Here is a 7,144-nt window from a genome sequence, read left to right as displayed (position 1 = left end):
AAATTTTGTATCTGTGTGAGGGGTATATTTCAGAATAAAGATGAAACTCTTAAAAATCAATAATAGACATTCAAGTTTTTAAAATGGACAAAGGATTTAAATACACATGTCTACAAGAAGATATGCAAATTGTCAATAAGTACGTGGAAATACGAACACTATTGTGGTGATTAGAGAAATGCAAATGAAAACCACAAGGAGGATAATTAACACCCAATAAAATGGCTATAATATAGACAATAATGTGTCAACAAAGATTTACAGAATATGGAACTGTCATATTGTAAATGAGAATGTAAAATAGTGCAGGCACTTTGAAAAACATTTAGGCAGTTTCTCAAAATATTATTTAGAATCAGCGTAATACTCAGAAATTTCTTTTTCAAGTGTATGCAAATAAATAAATAAATAAGTTTATCACCAAAGACTCATATGTGAATGCTCATAGCAGCTCTATTTATAATTGCCAAAAGTAAATGAGACATATTCATCTACTAGGAGAAGGTAACATGTATGTGGTGTATCTGTGTCATAGAATACTGTTCTTCAGTCAAAGCAGATATAGTAATGATATCTGCTCTAGCAGGAAAGATCTTGAACAAGTGTCCAGCTATGTGAAAAAAACTAGACCTAAAGAAACTACATAATTTATTTTTGCACTTAAGATATTTTTATAAAGGCTCATCTATAGACACAGGAAAGACATTAAAAATTGTCTAGAGCTGGAGTGGTGAAAGAGTAAATCCAAATGAGATGAGTCATGGACATATTATAAAGTTTGTGATTATGGTTATATAATTGTATTTTCTAGTATTCCACATGTGTGTAATTTTATTTGTTGGACTTAGTGATAATTTTAAAAAGTTGAAAAACATGAAAATGAACTCTCTGAAGATGAATATGCTGTAGTTAGAGGTCTTTGGCAAGTACTCTTGAAGTCTCAATATTTCATTTTCTTATTGGCTGATGGCCACTAATAAGATTATACAATCAGAGCTGGCCTACTGGTCTTTCAGAAGCCCTTTTTTGCATATGGAGTATGAAAAGGCTTCCTAGGTCCCTATGTGCCATTTTCTCTTCTCTCAGGCTTGGCATCTCTGCTCTTCACAGCTGGGCTCTGCTGTTTTTCAAACAGTGTAAAAACACCATCCCTGAATCTCAGAACAAAACATGAGCTGCAGAGAGTGACAACAGCAGAATGAATGACTCTGCTAGTGTGTCAGAGATGATGGGAGCAGATTCTCCCAGAGGTTATAGTTCCTGGGTCCTTGCACTTCTCAATCCTGCTCCAACAACTCAGGCTTTCTGGGAACAGATTTTATAATCTGTAAGCTTTTTACATGGGGACCATATCCACGGTCCCTAAGCATATTTCTCCTGAAGAGCAGCAGGCAGTAATAGTATCTTATGACATACGTGTGAATGTACATCTTCCTGGAATAATTCACTGGTTGTGGTGGGTCTTTGCAGGAGCTGCCTGGCTGCCTTAGCATCTATACGGGAAAAAAAGAGAACAGACTCACTGCCTGCTAATTGCCCCCAGGGCTCTGAATCTATGTAGCTCAGGTCAAGCTGGGCCTGGGGAAGGGGATTGTAGTCACTATTTGTTGTCACAGAAATCAGGTTGAGTCCAGGGAGAAATGACCCTACCTGACTACCTTCTGTTGCCACATTCTAGAAAACATCAGGAAGGTCTCCTTCTCCTGATTGGTGAGAGTATAATGACATCCTGGCACTCTGTTGTTTATTTATTTCTACAGCCTTCCAGAGTTCTCCTATGGGTGTTTCTTAGGCAAATTCCATAGTTTATAGTTGAACTTAGTAGATAGGAGGAGGAAAAATGGTTCTTGTCATCTTGTCCAGACAGGAAGTTCCAGTTTCCAAATATTTTCTTTGACTCAGGGCTCTTCTGTCATTTTTAACTAATTTATTTAAATTGATATCAAATGCCCTCCAACACAACAGTGATAAAGTTTAAAATTGAAGAGACTCCATTTCCCCACTGAACACTGATACTTTTCCTCCTATAGACTATGGTCCCATAACTGCATGAGTTAAGATTCTGAAGAAGAGGTCCTGTTTTACCCATCTTGTTTCTCTTAAGGTTCATGCATGTGCCTTTTGTAACAAGGTAACTGTCATCTGAAAACACTTAGACCCTTAATTTGTTTGTGATTTTATATTAACTTGGAATTCCAGGACTGTGTTGATTGATTAGTTATCAAACTTAACCGGTATTGTTCCTTATTGTATTAGGGCTGCTACATTCCTTTTCAGAAGTAATGATGTTTGCTGAAGATGTTTTCTTACAGATAGTTATAAAATCATATGACTTTGAGTACCTCCATACCAGTCTATGTTTCCTTGAGAATATATTTTAAAACCTTATAATAGTCTTAGTTACTGTATTTTTTAGGCCCTTGTAAGTAAGATGGAGAGCAGAAACCACATTGTGGCAGTTGTATCCACAATGGCTGGAGCAAAATTTGCGCTCAAATGCTAGAGATGGAAATGAAACCCTTATTTAATTTTGGTTAAAAAAAAAAAGCCAATGTCAAGAAGTGGTGTTCTTCATGGTCTGCTCCTCATGGGAGTGTGGAGAACTTAATTGTAGCTCATTCAGGTCAGCAATGGCTTCCTGTCTCCATCCAGAAGATGCTCCTTAGTCCTCGACTTATTATATATTTCTCAGTAGCCATTGAAACTCCTCCGAGGTTTCAGTAACACTGGTGTCCCTGTTTTCTCTTCATACTCTCTTGCCCTTCTTTTTAGTCCCCATTGGGAGTTCAGAATTAAAAGTTTAAATGACCCCATGTCCAAGACTTGGTATTTGTTCTTATTGGTGTTTTCTTGCTAGACAGCATCACCTGTGCTCAAAGATTAATGATGGTTCTGGATTTTATCCTCACTTCATCCAGATCTTCTTTATATCTCAAGAGTTCTATTCTTGGTTGTCTGATGTTTCTCAAACTTGACTCCTCAAACACAAAATGCTTTCCTGCTCTTGCAACAAAAACAAAGCCAATAAACAACACACAGAAAATTAAAAACTGGGGGAAATCCCTTGTGTGTGTGTGTGTGTGTGTGTGTGTGTGTGTGTGTGTGTGTGTGTGTGTGTTTCTTCTCATAACTACCAAGAAAGGTTTTCCAAGTATCACAATCTAGGTATTTGGAAAACAGATTGGTCCCGTATCCTCTCATAGTCACACAAATATGTGAATTAGTTCACATATTTCTCAGTTCTATCACCTCTTCTCCACCTCAACTCTCATGACCAAGTACAAGGTGCCTTCACTCCTAACAACCCTAGGCTCTAAAAAATCACAGGAAACTGCTGGTAAGGGAATATCCAAATCATTACTACATTTTAAAATTTGTGTTTTTGTCCTTTCATTATATTTGGTTGTGTTCAGTATAAAATTAGAACACTTACATTCCTAAAATTTTATCCAGAGGTTTTCATTCTTTTTGATCCTATTTCCAGTGGTATCATTTTCTTAGTTATGTTTCCAGAATGTTTATTGCTAGTATATAGAAATACAATTGACTTTTTTATATTGACCTCATAACCTGCTACGTTGCTGAACACATTTATTTTTGAGGATTTTTAGTTGAATTCCACAGGATATCTTTTATATACAGAATTATATTTTGAGCATTAAAGTAAAGCTTTGCTTTTTTTAAATAAAATTTTGCAATTCAGAATCATTTTTTCTCATTTTTATTGATTAATTTCTTTAGAAAAAGCCTCCAGTATTTATTACAAGCAATAGAAGTAAAAGATTGACGAATAACAGATAAATATGTCTCCAGCAAAGGAATCCATCAAAGCATAGAGTTTGCTATGTTTTTGTTGTTACTACTCTAATAAATTTCTTACAATTGTAACATGATTTTTGTAAGCCTCATGGTAACCACAACACAAAAGCTTATGAGACATACTAAAAGTAGTGAGAAATCAAAATGTAATGCTATTTAAAACCACTTTACCACAAAGAAAGACAGTAAGCATGGGAAAAATGACAAAATAACCTACAAAATCACCAGAAAAAAATAATAAAATGGCAGTAACAACTCCGTGTATATCAATAATAATCCTAAATACAAATGGATTGAATGCCTTAATTAAAATATACTCAGAGGAATGGAAATCATTATGTCAAAGGGCTACCTGTACTCCAGTGTTTATTGCAGCACTACTTACTATAGACAAGAGTTGCACCAGCCCAAATGTCCATCATCAGATGAGTGGATAAGGAAAATGTGGCATATCTACACAATGAAATGCTACTGTACTATAAAAAGAATGAAATGCTACCATTCACAGCAACATGGATGGACTTAGACAAAATTGTATTAAGTGTAATAAATTAGGCACAGAAAGAGAAATATCACATGTTCTCACTTATTTGTGGGAGCTAAAAATCAATCAATAAATATAGAAATGAGCAGTTGGCAGGGGTTGGCGGGGAAGAAGACACAACAATCACAACAATTCCTTGAGCTTGTTAAGACAAGTGAAGAGAAAATGAAGATGGGGGAGGGGGGAGAGGGAAAAGAGAGGAATTGGTAAAGGAACACAAGAATCACTACATTGACTATCGATAAATTAAAGTAATAAAATAAAATACACAAAGTGGCTGAATGGATTATAATGCAAGAGTCCACAATATGGTGTGCAGAAAAACTTACCTCACCTATAAAGACACACTCAGGAAGTGAAGTGATGAAAACATATTTTATGGAAATGGAAACCAAAAAAGAGCAGGAGCAGCTATACTTATCTCAGATAATATATCCTTCAAGCTTAGGAAACTTAAAAATAGAAAAGATCAGGAAGGTTATTATATAATGATAAAAAGATCAATTCAACAAGAAAATATATGCACACGTGTTTTAGTCCATTTTGTGTTGCTATAACAAATACCTGAGGCTGGGTAATTTATAAAGGAAAGAGGTTTATTTGGCTTATAATTCTGGGACAGCTGCATCTGGCACGGGCCTCAGGGCACTTCTACTAATGGTGGAAAGTAGCAGGAAGCTGGCAGGTACAAGCAGATCACATGGTGACAGGAAGCAAGAGAGAGAGATAAGGTGACATGGTCTTTTTAAGCAACAAGCTCTTGTGGGAACTAATAGAGTGACAAATCACTCATTAATCCCATCTCCCCCAGGGAGAGCCTTAATCCATTCATGAGGGATCTGCCCCCATGACTCTATCAGTTTCCAACACTGCCACATTGGGGATCAAAATTCCACATGAGTTTTGGAGGGGACAACATATCCAAATTCCATCATTCCACCCCTGCCCCCCAAAACTCATGTCCCTCTCACATGCAAAATACAATCATTCTATCCCAACAGTCCCAAAAGTCTTAGCTTATTCCAGCATCAACTTAAAAGTCCAAAGTCTCCTCTGAGACCAAAAGCAAAAGTCCTTCCAGCTGTGACCCTGAAAAACAAAACCAAATTTATCTGCTGCCAAGGTACAATGGTGGAACAGGCATTGGGTACACATTCCCATTCCAAAAGGGAGGAATAGGCGAAAAGAAAGGAAAAACTGATCCCAAACAAGTCCGAAACCCAGTAGAGCAGGCAGTAAATCTTAAAGATCCAAAATAATGTTCTTTGACTCCAAGCCCTGCATCTTGGGCACAAAAGGGTATCTGAGTACCCAAAGCATCAGGTAGCCTTGTTACCACAGCTCTGCCAGGCACAGCCCAGTGGGCCATGCTGGTGCCAATGGCTTTTCCAGGATTGCGTTGCACATTTCCAATGGCCCTGAAGTTCCGGTGTTCTGGCAGCAGCCCTGCTGCATTGATTCTACTAGACATTTCCCTGGTGAGGGTTCTCTGTGGTGGCTCCAACCCCACTTTTCTGCTTGGCATTGCTCTAGTAGATGGCCTCTGTGGTGGCACTGCTCCTGTGGTAGGTCTCTGCCTGGGCTTCTAGGCTTTTCCATACATTCTCTGGAATCTGGGTGGAGGCTGCTATGACACCACTGCTCTCACATCCTGCCAGCTGCACACTTAACACAGCATGGACGCCACCGAGGTTTTAGGCCTCTACTCGCCAGGGCTGCTGCACAAATCGCACTTGGGGCTATTCCAGCTAGAGCAGCTGGGACGCAGGGAGCAGGATCCTGAGGGCAGCTGTGCCCCAGGTCTATCCTCCAGGATAACTCAGTCCTTCTAGGCCTCAGGGTCTGTGATGGGTGGGCACCCTTCCAGAGTTCTGAAATTCCTGCAGGGCTTTCCTCTCATTTTCTCTGCTATTAGTATCTCACTGCCTCACTGCCAAGATAATGTCTTTAGCAACCAGTTTATCTGCTTCACACTTGCATTGTTCTCTGTCTCTCTACTTCTTTACTGCATGGCCAGGCTGCAAATTTTCCAAAACTTTATGCTCTGCTTCCCTTTTAAATTCTGGCTTTACATCATGACTTTGCCACCATAAGTCAGAATAGGCTCTTAAAAGCAACCATGCAGCTTCCTTAATGCTTTGCTGCTTAGAAATTTCTTTGACCAAATGCTCTGGTTCACAACTCTTAAGTTGCAACTTCCACAAGTCCAAGGGCATGGACACAATGCAGCCAAGTTCCTTACAATGGTGTAGCAAGGGTTATCTTTTGTCCAGTTCCCAATAAGTTCCTCATTTCTACCTGAGACCTCACCATCTACATGGCCTTTACTATCCATATTTCTATCAGCATTCTGCTCGCCATCACATAAGTCTCTAAGACATTCCAAACTTTCCCTCATCTTTTTCTCTCCTTCTAAGTCCTCCAAACTCCTCCAACCTTTGCCCATTACCCAGTTCCAAAGCTGCATCCACATTTTCAGATATCTGTTTAGCAACACCCCACTCTTTGGTACCAATTTTCTGTTTTAGTCTGTTTTGTGTTGCTATAACAGAAATAACTGAGGCTGGGTAATTTATAAAGGAAAGAGGTTTATTTGGCTTCTGATTCTGGGACAGCTGCATCTGGCACGGGCTTCAGGTTGCTTCTACTTATGGTGGAAAGTGGCAGGCGCCAGTGGGTTCAAGCAGATCACATGGCAACAGGAAGCAAGAGAGAGAGATAAGGGGCCAGTGTCTTTCTAAGCAATGAGCTTTCATGGGAACTAATAAAGCAACAACTCAC

This window comes from Cynocephalus volans, chromosome 4 (assembly GCF_027409185.1).
Source record: "Cynocephalus volans isolate mCynVol1 chromosome 4, mCynVol1.pri, whole genome shotgun sequence".
In the NCBI taxonomy this organism is placed as follows: domain Eukaryota; kingdom Metazoa; phylum Chordata; class Mammalia; order Dermoptera; family Cynocephalidae; genus Cynocephalus; species Cynocephalus volans.
The sequence above is the reverse complement of the archived record's forward strand: the minus strand, read 5'-3'. Positions refer to the sequence as shown.